Source organism: Oncorhynchus masou, unplaced genomic scaffold, assembly GCF_036934945.1.
Source record: "Oncorhynchus masou masou isolate Uvic2021 unplaced genomic scaffold, UVic_Omas_1.1 unplaced_scaffold_1070, whole genome shotgun sequence".
Classification (NCBI taxonomy): domain Eukaryota; kingdom Metazoa; phylum Chordata; class Actinopteri; order Salmoniformes; family Salmonidae; genus Oncorhynchus; species Oncorhynchus masou.
In genome coordinates this window covers 15398-37500 of record NW_027000408.1, presented here as the reverse complement: position 1 = coordinate 37500, position 22103 = coordinate 15398, and the positions used below count along the sequence as shown (strand labels likewise).

Genomic DNA, 22103 nt, shown 5'->3' with positions numbered 1-22103 from the left:
CACAACAACAGGGTATTTTCCTTCATGGTGCCACTTTTGACCCTTTGGTTTCCATTCAGACTACTTCCTTCTGATGGAAGTCAGAAGTACCATGGAGGAGATCTGTTGCCATAACGTTGGCACAGCCGTGAACAAACCTGACCTTCTCTCTGTCTGCCAGAGTTCCCCTTTACCCTGCTCCAATGTTTGGAATCAATTGTTTTACTTTTGTGTATATTGTCCAGCCAACATTTTAAAGAGCTTGTCTGCAGATAATGTGGCGTGTTGTCCCCTCTGTGACTGTCCCCCTCCCCCATGTCACTGTATTCGACTGATTCTGGCCGACTGGTCAGGGGAAACTGGCATTCTGGTTTTGCTTTGGATATAAAATGTTTTACCAAAATACACCCAGCGCTCCCAGAGTGTTTCTTTACTGTCTGAGTGATGTTTCTGTGAGATGCATGCAGATGAAGAGGGGTGTGTGTGCACGTGTGTACGTGTGCACGTGTGTGTGTGTGGTGCGTGTGCGTGTGTGTGTGTGTCACAGAGTTTGATCAGTGTCTTGGAACAGCTTCATCATACTGTTAGACTTGACACCAACATTGCTGTTCCTTTTTCTTCCACCAGGGAGAGTCAGAGACCCATCTGACAAGCCCAGCCAGGGTCCCTCTCTCTCTCGCTCTTTTTCTCTCACTTTCAATTCAATTTCAACTGAACCTCTATGGGATCAGTGTCCCCCCCGCTCGACGGTTGAACTAACGTAGGCTAATGTGATTAGCATGAGGTTGTAAGTAACCAAAACATTTCCCAGGACATAGACATATCTGATATGGGCAGAAAACTTAAATTGTAGTTAATCTAACTGCACTGTCCAATTTACAGTGAAATAATACCATGCTATTGTTTGAGGAGAGTGCACAATTATGAACTTGAAAATGTATTAATAAACTAATTAGGCACATTTGGGCAGACTTGATATAACATTTTCAACAGATATCCAATGGTTCATTGGATCAGTTTATAACATTGCACAACCACTGCTGACATCTAGTGGCCAAAATCTAAATTGCGCCTGGGCCTGGAATAACACATTATGGCCTTTCTCTTGCATTTCAAAGATCATTGTACAAAAAAAGCATGTTTTTTTTCTTCTTTGTATGATCTTTTACCAGATCTATTGTGTAATGTTCTCCAACATTAATTCCATATTTCCACAAACTTCAGTGTTTCCTTTCAAATGGTACCAAGAATATGCATATTCTTGCTTCAGGTCCTGAGCTACAGGCAGTTCGATGTCATTTTAAGTGATTTTTTTTTTTTTAAATGGCTCCGATCCTTTATTGGCATGGGAAACATATGTTAACATTGCCAAAGCAAGTGAACTAGATAATAAACAAAAGTGAAATAAACAATACAAATTAACAGTAAACATTACACTCACAAAAGTTCCGAAAGAACAAAGACATTACAAATGTCATTATGCATAAGCACCCTATCTCTTAGCTCATTATACTCCATAACAATCACAGGAATAGAGCTGCAATGCAATTAACCTATTTTTAAATACCATTTTATTAGGGCAGAGAAGGGCTTAAAATAGGACAAGGAGGAAGGGAGGGAGGGAAGAGGAGTACAATGAGTATGCTGTAATTTCACAATGGCTCTCTTTCCACGTCTCTCAAAGCATACCCACACCAGTACAGCTTTACAATCATTGTTTATCTGAAAACAATGAAGACAAACTGTAACAGAGAGAAATAAAGATGGAATAGGTCCTGTAATCTTTGGATTGTCTAGTATAAAATAGCCAACAACCACAATGTATTATGAAAGCCAATTGAGGCGTGTGTATTTGTGCAAAACCATCAACGTCAATGGGTTTGTATTTGTCAATCTTGGGAGTTTAGAGTTCTGAGTTAGAGTTTGGGCCAATGTTTTGTCTGTCGTTATTATTGGGGCCAGTGTTCTCTTTAGTTGTGAGCCATGTGGTTTCCCCCACCAACCCCTCAACACCCCCGTCTCTCCTCAGCACATGCTGTGGTCCATCTGTCCTCTCAAAACTCTGATACATCATGCCTCCCAAATCTGGGCGAGTGTATATACCTGAATACTTTATATTTTAGTACACACACCAGTGGAGGCTGCTGAGGGGAGGACGGCTCATAATAAAGGCTAGAATGGGGTCAATAGAATGGTATCAAGCAAATCAAAGATGTGGTTTCCTTGTGGTTGATACCACTCCATTCCAGCCATTATTATGAGCCTCCCTCCCCTCAGCAGCCTCCACTGATACACACAGACACACACACACACACACACACACACACACACACACACACACACACACACACACACACACACACACACGCATACAGTTGATAGTGTGGTTATCCAACATTTCCATTGAGTTGGTTGAAACCTACAATGTCATGACCCATTCCATGGGTCACAGGAAGAAAATGGGTCCTGAAGAATGTTGTCTGGTATAAAGGTGGGTGGGTCACCAGAATATTGTAAAACCTTGTGCAGGTTGTGGGTGTGTATGGGTGCATGTCTGCGTGTGTAGAGTTGTCTTCAGCGTTGTTATTGAGAGTGTGGTAGCTTTCCTAGTGTACGTGTGTTCATTAGAGTGGTCACCAGTCAGTGCAGTACTTTAGAGTGGTCACCAGTCAGTGCAGTACATTAGAGTGGTCACCAGTCAGTACAGTAGATGGTCTCGCCACCCTCCTCCCTCTTCTCCCCCCTCTTCTCCTCCCTCTCCTGATTCATTAGGTCCAGGGCTGCCATGGGGTGATCCATACCTGCCGTTAAACAGCCTTTCTGGGCTTAAATCAGGGCAACCACCCCTCCAGACACACACACACTCTCTCCAAAGTGTGTGGCTGGTGTTCGTCGTCCATCCAAAGCCCCATTCTCCCAGGTCTTTATGATGCTAATGCACTCCCCAGTCTAATAAATCCCTGCAGAGCTGAAGTGCTGAGATCTTATGGCTCGCTGAGAACAGTCCCCCCTCCCCACACATACACCTCTAACGCAACCCACCCACACACCTCCCTCGGCAGGAGAAGTGCCTTCCTTGCACTTGCAAGTATTCCTGGGTGGAGAGGGGGAGAAGTCAAACATGAAAGCATAATTTAAGGAGTAGCGTGGTATTAGCCTGTGGGTCCGGGGCCTTTAGCACCGTGGAACCATTGCGATAGAGAGCTCCAGAGTCCAGACCAGAGCAGGGAGCCTGTTCACCTCCTTTCCCCACAGTCAGGCCTGTGGCCTGGGCTTGGCAGCAGCACAGCCCCGCCCCCCTGATCACAAATGGACTATGGATGAATACCGGAAGAGAAGGGAGGAGAGATGGGGATAGAAAGGAAAATAATCAGAGGTTATTGTACCTGTTCAATAAATAGTGAACAAGGAGCTCCATTCAGGGCTGGGAATGTGCTCAGATTAGGCTGAATTCATGTTCTCTCTCTCTCTCTCTCTCTCTGTCTTTCTCTCTCTCTCTCTCTCTCTCTCTCTCTCTCTCTCTCTCTCTCTCTCTCTCTCTCTCTCTCTCTCAATTAAATTACATTTAAATTCAAAAGGGCTTTATTGGCATGGGAAACATAAGTTTACATTGCCAAAACAAGTGAAATAGATAATAAACAAAAGTGAAATAAACAATACAAAAAATGAACAGTAAACATTACACTCACAGAAGTTCCAAAGGAATAGACATTTAAAATGTCATATTATGTATATATACAGTGTTGTAACGATGTGCAAATGCTGGAAGTACAAAAGGGAAAATAAATATAATAATAAAACCTAAATATGGGTTGTATTTACAATGGTGTTTGTTCTTCACTGGTTGCCCTTTTCTCGTGTCAACAGGTCACAAATCTTGCTGCTGTGATGGAACACTGTGGTATTTCACCCAGTAGATATGGGAGTTTATCAAAATTGGATTTGTTTTCTAATTCTTTGTGGATCTGTAATCTGAGGGAAATATGTCTCTCTAATATGGTCATACATTTGACAGGAGGTTAGGAAGTGCAGCTCAGTTTCCACCTCATTTTGTGGGCAGTGAGCACATAGGCAGACATGGCTCTCAAGAGAAGACAGGCTAAGGAGGCTTCTCTCAATAGCAGTGAGTCTGTACATAGTCAAAGCTTTCCTTAAGTTTGGGTCAGTCACAGTGGACAGGTATTCTGCCACTGTACTTTCTGTTTAGGGCCAAATAGCATTCTAGTTTGCTCGGTTTAAAAAAATAAATAAATCTTTTTGTTTTCTCATGATTTGGTTGGGTCTAATTATGCTGCTTTCCCGGGACTCTGTGGGGTGTGCTTGTGTCTGTGAACAGAGCCCCATGACCAGCTTGCTTAGGGGACTCTTCTCCAGGTTCATCACTCTGTAGGTGATGGCTTTGTTATGGAAGGTTTGGGAATCGCTTCCTTTTAGGTGGTTGTAGAATTTAACGGCGCCTTTCTGGATTTTGATAATTAGTGGGTATCTAATTCTGCTCTGCATGCATTATTTGGTGTTGTACATGGAGGATATTGTTTGCTGAATTCTGCAAGCAGTCTCAATTTGATGTTTGTCCCATTTTGTGAATTCTTGGTTGGTGAGCGGAACCCAGCTCTCTCTCTTTCAGCCTGTCCCATATTCTCTTTCTGTTGCTTTCATGCCACTACCATTCTCCTCCCCATCTTCCTCTATCTCAGCTCCTTTTCCTCTCCATCTCTGTCCTATCTGTCTGTGTGTGACTGTGAGTCCCAGCCCCTCTCAGGGGGCCAGCATGTCACTCAGCTCCAGGCCCAGCAAGGGGTGGTGATTGAGCTAATTTAGCCCCTGGATGAGAGAGCAGGGAAGGCCTCACCCTCCACTAATAGACAGACATCAAAATGGAGATGAGGGAGGAGAAAAGGAAGGATGACTATAAAAAAAACAGACAGATTTTTTTATGGATTTATCCTTTTTTGTCCAGAGGGAGGAGAAACTTTTATGAACAGTTACGGAATGACATTGTGAAGTTGGTAAAGGTTTATGTGTATTGCCGTGTGTTAAAAATTCTGATATTGCTTATTGATCTTTCCCCCTCCATTATGTCACCGTCAATCACTGGTCTGGGTGATGATCTTGTCCGGCCTCTGACAGCCCATATATCCACACTGCTCAAAACCTCGGCTCTTAGTGCTGATCTGAAGGTTGGACGTGTTTTATGGATTTGCAGGTCTCAGCCATAATGACAGAAAGCCTAACGAAGACAACTGGCTGCTGAGATGTTGCTTTATGACTTTTTGATCAATCATAGGAACAAGAGTGAGAGGCTAGATTGCTTCTTTTAGTATTTTAAGACCGAATCCTAACTTCAGCCATCAATCATACATGTATGTCTCGTCAATGAGAGACTTTGAGTTAATTTGAGTTAAACGCTCTTTAGTCATTAGGTAGGGAAGTCTGGTGAAGGTCAGCGTGGATTATTTGTCAGAAGGCCAGGAGTGTTTCATTAACCACACGACCTGACCAGGAAAAACTCCAGGTCGTACTCATGATCACCTGGAGGTGACACACCTGGCAGATTGAAGCAGACACCAAAACATCCGGCATGGGGTGGAACTAGAATGAGAAGACAGCCTAGACAGAGGGAGATGGAGAGGAGTCGTCAATGGCCTCTGGTCCCTGCGAAGCGATGGGCCTTAGAGTCTGAAACAGATCCAGGTTACTTACTATCTCAAGTCAACATCAGAAGAACCAGTGTCTTCTACCATATAGTCTCTCAGTCCCAGCCTTGATCGGTATTCCTAACTCGTCCTGTGTGAGGGCTTGATGGGCTTTATGTAAATGAGCACTTTGTCCCTGTCCAATGGCAGGCCTCAGAAAGGTAATAATAAAGGTGGAGCTGTGACACACTGGGGTCGTGTCACTGCGGTAACAGGCCTCTCATCTAATAAGGTCACGAATGCTCAGTGTCGGCTTCCACTGTGTCTGCCGCTTCCTCTCTTTCTTCACCCCTTCTCGTTTCTCTTCCCTCTGTCCACCCTTCTTCCTCTACATATTTAATAGTCTTTCTTGACTCCTCACACCTTGTCGCATCTCTCTCTTCATTCCTTCACTCCTTTTCTCTTCCTTACCTCTGTCCGTTCTTTTAATATTTAATCCTCCTCCCTGACTTCACATGCCTTCATCTCTGAAAGGAGCCCAAATTGGCAGGAGAGATGAATAATGTGCCTGCCATTAACACCCAGAGAGAGGGATCATTCTTTTCATGTGTGGAGGAGAGGAGAGACAAGGCAGCGAGAGGTGTAAATGAAGGGAGGACAGGGGCTGACATCGCTCAGTCTTGGGATGTACGCACCAACACGCGCGCACACACACACACTTTTTTGTTTCAGAGAGCTGTGGCAGGAATAAGGAGCGGTGCAAGGGAAGGGGGCAGGCAGCTGACACTGGGTTCAGTCTTATGGGGATCTTTATGGACCACAGATCAAACTGTATTCCCAGGCTGTGGCCTGCAACCTGCTGCCTGATGGAGTAACAGACAGAGAGATTGAGAAAAACGAGCCCTATAGAGTCCTCTCACAGCAGCCCGATCCAGTCAGCTAATGATTGGGTTTTATTGTAGTCAGTCAGCTGACTATTTGTTAATAACTCACTTGCTCTTCACACATTGTAAGCTAGCTGGTTACAGTACCTCCTGAAGACATAATTGACATGTGGAAAACAAGGCAGGCTATCAGCTGATCATAGATGTTGTTGTAAATCAACTGTCAATCAAATGCTTTGCTACTGTGGTAGTAATGTTGATATTTACACAAGGTAGCTTGCTGGACCGGTGACTGCAGCTCAAGCCATGCATGTTTGGAGACCGGACACGTGCAATCTCCTTACCGGGCAGACTGGGGAAAAAGGCACAAGCTCCGTTCAGGGCAGACCAATGGTAGGGGTTGAGATCTTGACGACGTCACGATGACTTGGGAGGCAGTGGGTTCAGAACAACAACAATAAAAACTGGATTTGATTTGATTATATCACCGCCCAAAAGGGCACTTGGTGAGTGGGAGGGAAAAGGGGCCGGTGCTCGTGCTTGGTATAGTGAGGCACCCTCCTCTATCAGAGATCAGGAGGGTGCCCTGCTCTCAGATGGCCAGTAGGGGGAGTAAAAGGTCCACACACAGATCACCCTACCCCAATAAGGTGCAGGGTTTAAGAAGGAATCAAGCTTTAATGGAAAGTGTAAATTAAGTTACGTGGTAAGAGAATAAGAAGACATGAGTGACCTGTGTCACTTTGGGGTACTAGGTGAACTCTGAGTTCATCATACCACACCTAAGGAATGGGCTACATTGAAGATCACAGGGAAGGTGACATCACTGTACTGAAGGTGAGCTAGCTTTGACTAGATACTGTCCACGACACGGGGAACATGTGTCCCGCTCTAACAGACTTCAACTTAGTTGCCGTGACTTGAACTTGAGTTTGATGTCTGCTCACTATAAGGCTTAGACTGATCCTGCCATGGCCAGTGTTTACCTCAGTGTTTACCTCAGTGTTTACCTCAGTGTTTACCTCAGTGTTTACCTCAGTGCTTTACCTCAGTGTTTACCTCAGTGTTTACCTCAGTGTTTACCTCAGTGTTTACCTCAGTGTTTACCTCAGTGTTTACCTCAGTGCTTTACCTCAGTGTTTACCTCAGTGTTTACCTCAGTGTTTACCTCAGTGTTTACCTCAGTGCTTACCTCAGTGCTTTACCTCAGTGTTTACCTCAGTGCTTTACCTCAGTGCTTTACCTCAGTGTTTACCTCAGTGCTTTACCTCAGTGTTTACCTCAGTGTTTACCTCAGTGCTTACCTCAGTGCTTACCTCAGTGTTTACCTCAGTGTTTACCTCAGTGTTTACCTCAGTGTTTACCTCAGTGTTTACCTCAGTGTTTACCTCAGTGTTTACCTCAGTGCTTACCTCAGTGTTTACCTCAGTGCTTACCTCAGTGTTTACCTCAGTGTTTACCTCAGTGTTTACCTCAGTGCTTACCTCAGTGCTTACCTCAGTGCTTACCTCAGTGTTTACCTCAGTGCTTACCTCAGTGCTTACCTCAGTGTTTACCTCAGTGTTTACCTCAGTGTTTACCTCAGTGTTTACCTCAGTGCTTACCTTGGAGTGACAGAGACCTAATGCTGAACACAGTAGGCTTTGTTCTTATCACAGCCATTTTGACATGTGCTTTACCTCAGTGCTTTATCAGTCTTTACTCTTTAATTATCTTTTATACTCCTAATCCTTTCACATTTCCTTTGGCACGCTCTTATCCAGAGCGACTTACAAATTCCCCTTATCATCCAGTGGAACAGCCACTTTACATGCTCTAAATCTCTAAGTTCTAGGTCCTTACACCCCCATGATTGACTCCGCTTGGCTGTTCCCCTTGGGGTCCCCGAACAGTTTTGACAACTGTACTTTAGGGAGGCCAGGCCAGAGGTGGATGAACTTACCCCTGATCAGTGGAGGTCTATGTTCCCCTATCTCCACCCCATCTTGTCTATGTTCAACTGGAAGCCAGTGGATCCCACCCCATCTCTCTGTTTTACCCTCATCTCCTCTGTTCCCCTTCTCCACCAGCTCCATCTCTCTGTTCCCCTATCCCCACCCCCATCTCTCCACATGTTTAAGATAAATATTAATACATCTCATCTCTCTATGGTTCCAAAAGGGTTAGAAATCTTCTGGTAAGTTTCCCCAGTCTTTGTTCTTATCACAGCCATTTTGACATGTCTCTTTCTCACCCAAATCAGTCTCTCTTTTTATCCCCATCTTTCCCCCTTCTCTCTCTGTTCCCCTATCTCCACCCCATCTCTCTCTGTTCCCCTATCTTACCCCATCTCTCTCTGTTCCCCTATCCCCACCCCCATCTCTCTCTGTTCCCCTATCCCCACCCCCATCTCTCTATGTTCCCCTATCTCCACCCCCATCTCTCTATGTTCCCCTATCTCCACCCCCATCTCTCTATGTTCCCCTATCTCCACCCCCATCTCTCTCTGTTCCCCTATCCCCACCCTCATCTCTCTCTGTTCCCCTATCTCCACCCCCATCTCTCTCTGTTCCCCTATCCCCACCCCCATCTCTCCCTGTTCCCCTATCTCCACCCCCATCTCTCTATGTTCCCCTATCTCCACGCCCATCTCTCTCTGTTCCCCTATCCCCACCCTCATCTCTCTCTGTTCCCCTATCTCCACCCCCATCTCTCTCTGTTCCCCTATCCCCACCCTCATCTCTCTCTGTTCCCCTATCTCCACCCCCATCTCTCTCTGTTCCCCTATCCCCACCCCCATCTCTCCCTGTTCCCCTATCCCCACCCCCATCTCTCTCTGTTCCCCTATCCCCACCCTCATCTCTCTCTGTTCCCCTATCTCCACCCCCATCTCTCTCTGTTCCCCTATCCCCACCCCCATCTCTCCCTGTTCCCCTATCCCCACCCCCATCTCTCTCTGTTCCCCTATCCCCACCCTCATCTCTCTCTGTTCCCCTATCTCCACCCCCATCTCTCCCTGTTCCCCTATCTCCACCCCCATCTCTCTCTGTTCCCCTATCCCCACCCTCATCTCTCTCTGTTCCCCTATCTCCACCCCCATCTCTCTCTGTTCCCCTATCCCCACCCCCATCTCTCCCTGTTCCCCTATCCCCACCCCCATCTCTCTCTGTTCCCCTATCCCCACCCCCATCTCTCTATGTTCCCCTATCTCCACCCCCATCTCTCTATGTTCCCCTATCTCCACCCCCATCTCTCTATGTTCCCCTATCTCCACCCCCATCTCTCTCTGTTCCCCTATCCCCACCCTCATCTCTCTCTGTTCCCCTATCTCCACCCCCATCTCTCTCTGTTCCCCTATCCCCACCCCCATCTCTCCCTGTTCCCCTATCTCCACCCCCATCTCTCTATGTTCCCCTATCTCCACGCCCATCTCTCTCTGTTCCCCTATCCCCACCCTCATCTCTCTCTGTTCCCCTATCTCCACCCCCATCTCTCTCTGTTCCCCTATCTCCACCCCCATCTCTCCCTGTTCCCCTATCCCCACCCCCATCTCTCTCATGCAGAGAGTGACCCGTTGCAGAGCCAATCACGATTGCAGACCAGCAGCAAATTCACAATTGACCCCTATCCTTATACATCCTGGGCACTACATAGATCAGAAATACTAGAAAGGAAGTTCTGCCATGGTCCTCAGACTGTGTTGTAGAAGGAGCTAGTGTTGGACTGGATGTCCTTGACAACCAATGGGGCGTGAGGATCACAGAGTCACTATCACCCCGACATGCACAATACAATCTATCCTAAGCTTTAAACATCTATTTGTCTATTTGTTATTATTATTACTGTTTGTCCTTCCATCCACCCATCCATCCATTCATCCATCCATCCATCCATCCATTCACCCATCCGACAAGAGTTGAAATCCTCTTTCATTTGTTCTGTTTCATGGTGAGGTTGTGAGCCAGAGCTGGGTCTGTTTGTTTCAGTGAGCTGACTGAAGGTCGCTGAACTTTTACAGCCCCCAAACCTAGCAGAATAATACAGCCTACAGCACTTATCATTTCCACACTTCTCTTCTTCTCTTCTCTTCTTCTCTTCTCCGGTTCCCAGAGACTTGTAGATAACGTCATGACGGCGGCGTCCTCCATCACTCTGGTACAGGGAGCTTTAAAGTTCTCTTCTAAAACTGACACTGTTCCAATCCTACTTAACCCCCTCCTCCCCTCCCCTCCTCATAAGTATACTACCTAACCCTTGTGAACTTCAGTCAGAGTTACAGAAGACCCACAATACCCCTGGGAGTGGGCTACCGCTGAGACAGAGACAGAGACAGAGATAGACAGAGACTTAGCCGCCTGCTATTCTCTCCCTCGCTCCGTTAATAAGAAAAGTTTCTGTTCTCTCCTCTGTGGCACAGCACTGAGATAAAGCTAGGGATCACACACACACACGCACGCGCGCATGCACGCACACACACATGCACACGCACACAGACACACACAAGACACACAAGCAAGGGATCACTCCTCCGCACAGAGCTTTACCCAAGCAGAGGACTCAGTGAAAACCTCTCCCATATTACTGAGGGAGAGAGAGTGCAGGGAAGAAACAAGTTTTGTCTGTAAATGCAACAGAAAGCTGGTTAGAATTAGAGGGCAATTTCCAAAAAGGTCAATGTATTCAGACAATATCCTAAGAGGGAGGAAATGTAATGCCCCTTTTTTGGTTGAATTAATTCATTATAATATTAGGCTAGCTCAAGGGGGCCCTTTTCACAGTGATTAAGTGAGCACATATCCTTAAAAGACTCTCCAAGTCTCCTGGGCCCTGTGCTTGTGAACCGGAGGTGAGTCAGACAGAGATATACATTAGATGAGAGGGTGGAGGGATACAGAGAGGTGGACTGACTCACCTTCATGGCAGACACCACTGGCTAATTTATTTACACAACGAAGGATCCTTCTGAATCTTTTCTCCATGGAGATGTCTGTCTCTCTTCTCTGGGCCGTTCTGGAACTGTACGCTGGTCTACTATCAGCTTCATCTTGAAATGTCACAGATAGAGTGAATAGTTTCACTAACTGTGGCCAGTGCATGTGTGTGTGTCTATAAATACTAGTGTTTGGCCCTGTGGTAGCCACCAAGACTAATATAGAGCCCCCACCCTCCTTGAATGTCCCTCCCCCTCCCCTCTCCGTCTCCATGAGCATTGCTGACCTTTGACCATGCTAGAGGTGTTCTACGTCCCTCAGCTGTCAATCACACATCACCAAGGGGTTGTGTTTAACGTGTGTGTGTGTGTGTGTGTGTGTGTGTGTGTGTGTGTGTGTGTGTGTGTGAAGCCTACTCATACACACCATGTCTGACAAAACCCCTCTTCACACATATGGAACATCCCAGTTTAGAGCTGACCCACTGATCTGTCAATCAACATTCAGGATGGCCATTTTAGATCATTTGAACAGCCCCTTCCCACCCCTCTAAATGTCCTTCATGTATGCCATCACTGACCTCATGGTGACTTTGGGCCCATCACACACACACACACACACACACACACACACACACACACACACACACACACACACACACACACACACACACACACACACACACACACACACACACACACACACACACACACACACACACACACACACACACCCTTCCCCATATGTGACACTCAGCCTTTCTTCAACATTAAAGATCAAAGCCAAATGAAAGCCGTGTTGGTTTCACACATGGGGATAAGCGTGAGGAGAGGAGAGAAGGGGGTTAGGAGGTAGGAGGAAAGGGTAGAGGTGAGGAGAGGTTGTGAGGAAAGGAAGGGGTAGGGGTATGGAGATTGAGAATGAGGGGATGGAGGAGAGCAGAGGAGGAGAGGAGGATGAGGACAGCAGGATGTATGGATGAGAGTGAGGAGAGGAGAGGAGAGAAAGGGGGCTGGTAAAGGACTGGGGAAGCCAGACCAGGGTGTAGTTCCTGCACTGTAGTTCCTGCATTCAATTCCATGTGAAGCTGTTGGTTTAGCTGTTGGTCACTAGGTTAGCTAGTGTTAGCGACTGATGTAGCAGCTCACATCGAAGAGTCGGCCACCACCATATGACCTCACAAACACGTGTGTGGTTGCAAGGAAACACACACACACATACTAAACACCACAGGCAGTGTGCCGAGCTGCATGATCTCACTAAACATTCAGGTACAATTAATTATTCCTTCCTGATCTAACGAACGTCGCGCACTGATTGGACACCCTGAGGGGGCTGGGGCATTCTTTTAAAAACACTTTCTGGTCATGAATTTTAATCACCCCAAATTTTTTGATTAATTATTTATTAAGTTACTTAAAGTGATGCCAGGTGGGCATAATTTCAGAAAGAATAGTAAAATGCTTTTGGGCAGTAAACTCTGTGAGGTATTTCCCCTGTTACAACTGCTGTTTTATGTAAAGGAATATTTTCAGGCTATTATTAAAGAGTCCTTGGTCCTGTTTGGAGTGTCTAGGAGTGGACATTTTGAAAATGTTTCGCTCATTTCGAAATTAAGAGTTTTTCACTTTTGTTTTGTCGCAGCAGTGTGTCTGCTGAAGGCTAGATCGACAGCTTAGTATAGTGTGTGTGTGTGTGTGTGTGTGTGTGTGTGTATATATGTGTGTGTGTGTGTGTGTGTGGTGTGTGTGTGGTGTGTGTGTGTGCACCTCTCTCAATAACCTACCACTAGATATGTACATGAGTGGAGCCAGCAGGAGTTAAGTGAAAACATAGCGTATGATAGAATCAAAGTGCTGTGTGTGTGTTTGTCCTCACACGTGTGTGTGTGTGTGCTATGGGTTAACCTGGTGAACAGGACCTTAGTGGGAACAGCGCAAATTACAAATTACCTGCCTTATTAGACCTGACCCCAAATTTCCTCCCCATGAATATTCATTATGCAGGCCGCTTGGCGCGCCCAGAAATGACTTCCCCTTCTCCGCTGAATAAGAGTGATTAATGAAATTCTCCCCAATATGAATCCATCATTCCTGGGATGGAGGCAGGGATGGTAATAAGGATCCAATTAGTCCCTCAGTGGGTGGAACTCAGCAGGAATGCTGGGAAGACCGTTCCTGACAGCTCTCCAACTCATGCCGGAACCACAGCCTTACAGAGCACATCCCTGTGCCTCTACCTGTCTCTCTTCTTCTCCCTCTCCATCTTTCGTGTTCATCCTCTGTTCCTCTTGATCATGCTGGGACAATGGCTACTCAGATCACACCTTCACTTTACTTGATAAACCACAACTAATAGTAGGCCAGAGACACATTGTTGGGGCTTCCTTTGGGGTTGAACCAACAAGTCAACTACTATCACTCCTCCCTCTAGGTGTGTGTCTGTTTTTGTCATTCTGCGACTGAGGTGCTGTTTTGGGTGGGCACCCTGCCCCCCCCCCCCCCTTCTGGTTAATTTCATGTTCTGGTGCTTTCTGAGACGGCTCATCCGGCAGCCAAATATTTGTGTTGGGAGGCTGGCTAATCTAGGGACCACACGCACGCACGCACGCACGCACGCACGCACGCACGCACGCACGCACACACACACACACACACACACACACACACACACACACACACACACACACACACACACACACACACACACACACACACACACACACACACACACACACACACACACACACACACACACACACTTATCTGCGTCTGGAGAGTAGGTGTGGGAGGGAAGTGTGTTTATATACAGTGCATTCGGAAAGTATTCAGACCCCTTAACTTTTTCCACATTTTGTTACGTTACAGCCTTATACTAAAAAAATCCCTCATCAATCTATACACAATACCCCATAATGACAAAGCAAAAAGAAGGTTTTAGAAATGTTTGCTAATTTATATGTATATATTAAAAAAACTGAAATATCACATTTACATCTGTATTCAGACCCTTTACTCAGTACTTTGTTGAAGCACCTTGGGCAGCAAATTACAGCGTTGAGTCTTCTTGGGTATGACGCTACAAGCTTGGCACACCTGTATTTGGGGAGTTTCTCCCATTTTTTCTTCTCTGCAGATCCTCTCAAGATCAAATCAAATCAAATTTATTTATATAGCCCTTCGTACATCAGCTGATAACTCAAAGTGCTGTACAGAAACCCAGCCTAAAACCCCAAACAGCAAGCAATGCAGGTGTAGGAGCACGGTGGCTAGGAAAAACTCCCTAGAAAGGCCAAAACCTAGGAAGAAACCTAGAGAGGAACCAGGCTATGAGGGGTGGCCAGTCCTCTTCTGGCTGTGCTGGGTAGAGATTATAACAGAACATGGCCAAGATGTTCAAATGTTCATAAATGACCAGCATGGTCAAATAATTGAAACTGGAGCAGCAGCACGGCCAGGTGGACTGGGGACAGCAAGGAGTCATCATGTCAGGTAGTCCTGAGGCATGGTCCTAGGGCTCAGGGCCTCCGAGAGAAAGAAAGAGAGAAAGAGAGAATTAGAGAGAGCATACTTAAATTCACACTGGACACTGGATAGGACAGGAGAAGTACTCCAGATATAACAAACTGACCCCAGCCCCCCGACACATAAACTACTGCAGCATAAATAATGGAGGCTGAGACAGGAGGGGTCAGGAGACACTGTGGCCCCATCCGAGGACAACCCCGGAAAGGGCCAAACAGGAAGGATATAACCCCACCCACTTTGCCAAAGCACAGCCCCCACACCACTAGAGGGATATCTTCAACCACCAACCTACCATCCTGAGACAAGGCCGAGTATAGCCCACAAAGATCTCCGCCACGGCACAACCCAAGGGGGGGGCGCCAACCCAGTTCTGTCCGGTTGGATGGGGAGTGTTGGAAACAGGATGCACCTGAGCTCAATTTCAAGTCTCATAGCAAAAGGTCTGAATACTTAATTCAACAACTCCATACAGGGGACTGGATCCACACACAGACCAGGGACTTCTGGCTTTGATGGCTGGGAGAGCACTGGTAATGGAGCAATGGAGGGATTGAGAGATGGTTAAGATGGAGAGAAAGAGAGTGTTGGTGTGGAAGGTTGGGCAGGTCAGAGGGAGACAGTTAGATGAGTAATATGTGGAGTATCTATATGTCTGTCTGTCTGCTTATATTTATGTCTGTCTATCTCTACATAGATAGCTCTATAAAGGGAACTCTGGCCCTCCATTCCAAGATGGTTTAGCCTTTAGCTAACATGACATCCACTTCCCCCAACATCTCTATTGTATCTTCATCCATTCCCTCTCCTCTCCTCTCCCTCTCCTCTCCTCTCCTCTCCTCTCCTCTCCCTCTCCTCTCCTCTCCTCTCCTCTCCTCTCCTCTCCTCTCCTCGCCTCTCCTCTCCTCTCCTCCTCCCCTCTCCTCTCCTCTCCTCTCCTCTCGTCGCCTCTTCTCTCCTCTCATCCCCTCTCCTCTAGTCTCGTCTCGTCTCTTACTCTTCTCTTCTCCTCTCCTCTCCTCTCCTCTCATCGCCTCTCCTCTCCTCTCGTCCCCTCTCCTCTCCTCTAGTCTCGTCTCGTCTCTTACTCTTCTCTTCTCCTCTCCTCTGCTTCCTCTCTCTCCACTCTGCTCCTTTCCTCTGCTCTGCTCTGCTCTGCTCTCCCCTGCTCTTCTCTCGTCTCGTCTCCTCTCCTCACCCAGGTCGACTACATCCTGAGTCAGACTTCCTTAATGAAGGAACATCTTTAGATGACTGTGAGGTCTTTAGGATTCATCTCCGCTCCGCCTGTCTTTATGATTGTATTTCATCCACATCACATCTATATTCTGAACAAATAGGAGAGGGGTGACACCTCCCCAACATCGCCCTTAAAACCCAATCTCTGCCGTCGAGGAAACGTGCCAAAATGGGCCCTCGCCAGCGCATTGATGATTTCCTGATAAGCCTTTTAGCTAATTACTGACTCCTGCTTGAGAGGGAGAGAGGGAGAGGGGAGAGAGGGAGAGAGGGAGAGAGGGAGAGAGGGAGAGAGGGAGAGAGGGAGAGAGGGAGAGAGGGGGAGAGGGGAAGGAAGGCGGCTGTTGAAAGAGAGACAGATTAACATTTGTTCTTTTACATGCCTCCCTCAGCCACACACACAATAACTTTGCTTATACTAATTAACAATTAGCAGAGACTCGCTGGCTAATTGTGTTATTGCTCCTAATTAAGGGGCTAATTACAGGAATGTCAATTTGGATTTAATTACTAAGTGCTTTGGTAATTCCCACTGAGCATAAGTTACCCCTTTCTCTCTCTCCTTCTCCCCTCCTTTCCTCCCCCACCTTTCTGTGTGAAACCATTCCTCTGTTCCGAGGTCCTGCGCTGGGTGCGAGGATGGGAATGGGGATCGGGATGTGGATGGGGGGGATGGTTTGAGCAGAGAGACCAGGGGGGTTTACAGAGTAATGAAGAGCTTTACCGTTGGCTGTCCAATTAGCCAACATCACAGAAAGCCAGTTCAACTAGGTCCCTTTAGCTGTCCCTGCCTGCCTGTCTCTCTGCCTGTCTCTCTGCCTGTCTCTCTGCCTGTCTCTCTGCCCGCATCATACAGTCGCTGTCCTACTGGGGCTCTGTGCTGTGACACGTGTGTGGCTAATATTCATCATTTGAATGTGATCTCTGTGGAATACTCCTGTGCTCACACACTCTGGTGAGGACTAAGACTAGTAGACACTTGTATCCAAAGCAACTTACTGATGATACATATTTTCAGTATATGTGGCACATACAGGAATCATCCAACAAACTCCAACCAACTGAGCGAACAGAACTATGAGGATATATAACCCTCTACACCCTGTGGTTGAAGGGACATGCTACTGACTACTGTTCTGTGGTTGAAGGGACATGCTACTGACTACTGTTCTGTGGTTGAAGGGACATGCTACTGACTACTGTTCTGTTGTTGAAGGGACATGCTACTGACTACTGTTCTGTGGTTGAAGGGAAATGCTACTGACTACTGTTCTGTTGTTGAAGGGACATGCTACTGACTACTGTTCTGTGGTTGAAGGGACATGCTACTGACTACTGTTCTGTGGTTGAAGGGAAATGCTACTGACTACTGTTCTGTGGTTGAAGGGACATGCTACTGACTACTGTTCTGTGGTTGAAGGGACATGCTACTGACTACTGTTCTGTGGTTGAAGGGACATGCTACTGACTACTGTTCTGTGGTTGAAGGGACATGCTACTGACTACTGTTCTGTGGTTGAAGGGAAATGCTACTGACTACTGTTCTGTGGTTGAAGGGACATGCTACTGACTACTGTTCTGTGGTTGAAGGGACATGCTACTGACTACTGTTCTGTTGTTGAAGGGACATGCTACTGACTACTGTTCTGTGGTTGAAGGGACATGCTACTGACTACTGTTCTGTGGTTGAAGGGACATGCTACTGACTACTGTTCTGTTGTTGCAGGGACATGCTACTGACTACTGTTCTGTGGTTGAAGGGACATGCTACTGACTACTGTTCTGTGGTTGAAGGGAAATGCTACTGACTACTGTTCTGTGGTTGAAGGGAAATGCTACTGACTACTGTTCTGTGGTTGAAGGGACATGCTACTGACTACTGTTCTGTTGTTGAAGGGAAATGCTACTGACTACTGTTCTGTGGTTGAAGGGAACTGCTACTGACTACTGTTCTGTTGTTGAAGGGACATGCTACTGACTACTGTTCTGTTGTTGAAGGACATGCTACTGACTACTGTTCTGTTGTTGAAGGGACATGCTACTGACTACTGTTCTGTTGTTGAAGGGACATGCTACTGACTACTGTTCTGTTGTTGAAGGGAAATGCTACTGACTACTGTTCTGTGGTTGAAGGGACATGCTACTGACTACTGTTCTGTTGTTGAAGGGACATGCTACTGACTACTGTTCTGTTGTTGAAGGGACATGCTACTGACTACTGTTCTGTGGTTGAAGGGACATGCTACTGACTACTGTTCTGTTGTGCTACTGACTACTGTTCTGGAAGGGACATGCTACTGACTACTGTTCTGTGGTTGAAGGGAAATGCTACTGACTACTGTTCTGTGGTTGAAGGGACATGCTACTGACTACTGTTCTGTTGTTGAAGGGAAATGCTACTGACTACTGTTCTGTGGTTGAAGGGAAATGCTACTGACTACTGTTCTGTTGTTGAAGGGACATGCTACTGACTACTGTTCTGTGGTTGAAGGGACATGCTACTGACTACTGTTCTGTTGTTGAAGGGACATGCTACTGACTACTGTTCTGTGGTTGAAGGGAAATGCTACTGACTACTGTTCTGTTGTTGAAGGGACATGCTACTGACTACTGTTCTGTGGTTGAAGGGACATGCTACTGACTACTGTTCTGTGGTTGAAGGGACATGCTACTGACTACTGTTCTGTGGTTGAAGGATCATGCTACTGACTACTGTTCTGTGGTTGAAGGGATATGCTACTGACTACTGTTCTGTGGTTGAAGGGATATGCTACTGACTACTGTTCTGTGGTTGAAGGGATATGCTACTGACTACTGTTCTGTGGTTGAAGGGACATGCTACTGACTACTGTTCTGTGGTTGAAGGGACATGCTACTGACTACTGTTCTGTGGTTGAAGGGACATGCTACTGACTACTGTTCTGTGGTTGAAGGGACATGCTACTGACTACTGTTCTGTGGTTGAAGGGATATGCTACTGACTACTGTTCTGTGGTGCTTGAAGGGAAATGCTACTGACTACTGTTGATCTATTCTGCATGCGTCCTGTTTGACCACTGTTTGGTGCTGTTGTCTCACACAAGCATCTCCAGGACCACTTCTCGGTGTGGAAGTAGGCCCCTATTACACACTCACTGATACACACACTGGTCCCAACACTCCTCTCTCTCTCTCTCTCTCTCTCTCTCTCTCTCTCTCTCTCTCTCTCTCTCTCTCTCTCTCTCTCTCTCTCTCTCTCTCTCTCTGTGTCTCACTCTGTGTCTCTCTCTCTGTGTCTCACTCTGTGTCTCTGTCTCTGTCTCTCTCTCTCTCTCTCTCTCTCTCTCTCTCTCTCTCTCTCTGTGTCTCACTCTGTGTCTCTCTCTCTGTCTCTCTCTCTCTCTCTCTCACTCTCTCTCTCTCTCTCTCTCTCTGCTCTCTCTCTCTCTCTCTCTCTTCCTTCATCTCTCCTGCTCTCTCTACTCTCTAAGACTCTCTCTATAATCTCTCTCTGTGTCTATATCTCTTTGTCTTCTGTCTCTCTCTCTCTCTCTCTCTCTCTCTGTGTCTCTCCTCTCTCTCTCTGTGCTGCGAACTGCCTGGTTCCTTCATAGTCCATTATGGTGCCAGTGGAGCATTGCTCTGCTCAAATGACACACGACCTGTCAAGACTTCATTCAGGCCATTAATAAGCGTCATTAGTGTCTAGTTTGAATACCCCTCTTGCACACTGCAGTCATTTCAACATGTCATAGATTTTAATTTGAGGGTAAAAATAGCTATGAGGATATTATGCACTCTCCCAGCCAGTCTCTGTGATCTTCTGATGGGGGGGAAGTTCACTGTGTGACCTTGGCTTTTCTCTTTATTGGAATTAAAACTATTACTGACACCATATACCCATATAGAGCACTACTGTTGACCAGAGTCCTGCAGAGGTCTATGCAGCTCTGGTCAGAAGGAGAGCACTACTGGTGACCAGAGTCCTGCAGAGGTCTATGCAGCTCTGGTCAGAAGGAGCTGCGAACTGCCTGGTGACCAGAGTCCTGCAGAGGTCTATGGAGCTCTGGTCAGAAGGAGAGCCACTTACTGGTGACCAGAGTCCTGCCAGAGGACCTACGGAGCTCTGCAGCTCTGGTCAGGAGAGCACTATGGAGCTCAGAGTCCTGCAGAGGTCTATGCAGCTCTGGTCAGGAGAGCACTACAGTTGACCAGAGTCCTGCAGAGGTCTATGCAGCTCTGGTCATAGATTTTAGGAGAAAAATACTATGAGGACCATGCAGTCTGCAGAGGTCTATGCAGCTCTGGTCAGAAGGAGAGCACTACTGGTGACCAGAGTCCTTTAGAGAATCTATTACTGACAGCTCTGGTCCCCATATAGAGCACTACAGGTGACCAGAGTCCTGCAGAGGTCTATGCAGCTCTGGTCAGAAGGAGAGCACTACAGTTGACCAGAGTCCTGCAGAGGTCTATGCAGCTCTGGTCAGAAGGAGAGCACTACTGGTGACCAGAGTCCTGCATAGCGCTGAATGCCCCACGACCAGGGCTTAGCACTGAACGCCTCACGACCAGGGCTTAGCACTGAACGCCCCACAACCAGGGCTTAGCACTGAACGCCCCACGACCAGGGCATAGCGCTGGTCAACGCCCCACGACCGGGGCTTAGCACTGAACGCCTCACGACCAGGGCTTAGCACTGAACGCCCCACAACCAGGGTTTAGCACTGAACGCCCCACAACCAGGGCTTAGCACTGAACGCCCCACAACCAGGGCTTAGCACTGAACGCCCCACGGCCAGGGCTTAGTGCTGAACGCCCCACAACCAGGGCTTAGCGTTGAACGCCCCACAACCAGGGCATAGCGCTGAACGCCCCACGACCAGGGCTTAGCACTGAACACCCCTCTACCAGGGCTTAGCACTGAACGCCCCACAACCAGGGCTTAGCGCTGAACGCCCCACAACCAATGCATAGCGCTGAACGCCCCACGACCAGGGCTTAGCACTGGACGCCCCACAACCAGGGCATAGCGCTGAACGCCCCCACGACAGGGGCATAGCGCTGAACGCCCCCACGGGCTTACAGGGGCATAGCGCTGAACGCCCCACGACCGGGGCATGAACTGAGCACTGAACGCCCCACAACCAGGGTTTAGCACTGAACGCGGGCTGAACGCCCCCACACCAGGGCTTACCAGGGGGCTTAGTGCTGAACGCCCCAACCACGACCGGGGCATAGCGCTGAACGCCCCACGACAGGGGCATAGCGCTGAACGCCCCACAACCAGGGCTAGCCGGGGCTTAGTGCTGAACGCCCCACGACCGGGGCATAGCGCTGAACGCCCCACGACAGGGGCATAGCGCTGAACGCCCCACGACCGGGGCTTAGTGCTGAACGCCCACCCCATAACGCTGAACGCCCCCACGACAGGGGCATAGCGCTGAACGCCCCACGACCGGGGCTTAGTGCTGAACGCCCCACGACCGGGGCTTAGTGCTGAATGCCCCACCACCGGGCTTAGTGCTGAATGCCCCACGACCGGGGCTTAGTGCTGAACGCCCCCCGACCGGGGCTTAGTGCTGAACGCCCCACGACCGGGGCATAGCGCTGAATGCCCCACGACCGGGGCTTAGTGCTGAACGCCCCACGACCGGGGCTTAGTGCTGAACACCCCACGACCGGGGCTTAGCTGTGGTTCCTCTTTATGATGCTGATCAATACATTCTACTTCCTCACAGGTATATAGTGGTATGGAAATGGAGTTGATTGTGTCTTTTGATATAAAACATTTATAATTACGCTGATTTCTTCATCATGTTTTTTGCTTTGCTTTTAAACTTCCTGAAGTGTGTCTGTCAGAAATGTTCTGTAAACCGTCCCCTCTGAGCATGGAGCTGCAGTGTATCAGTTATTTTGGGATCCACCTAACATCTTTTGAAGTTTTCTTTTTAT

At 47.6% G+C, this 22103-nt stretch overlaps 1 pseudogene; it reads left to right on the top strand.

Annotated features, from left to right (window-relative positions):
* LOC135528996 (transcription factor EB-like) overlaps positions 1 to 386 on the top strand; it is a 5385-nt pseudogene extending 4999 nt beyond the window's left edge.
* The last annotated feature ends 21717 nt before the right edge of the window (positions 387 to 22103 follow it).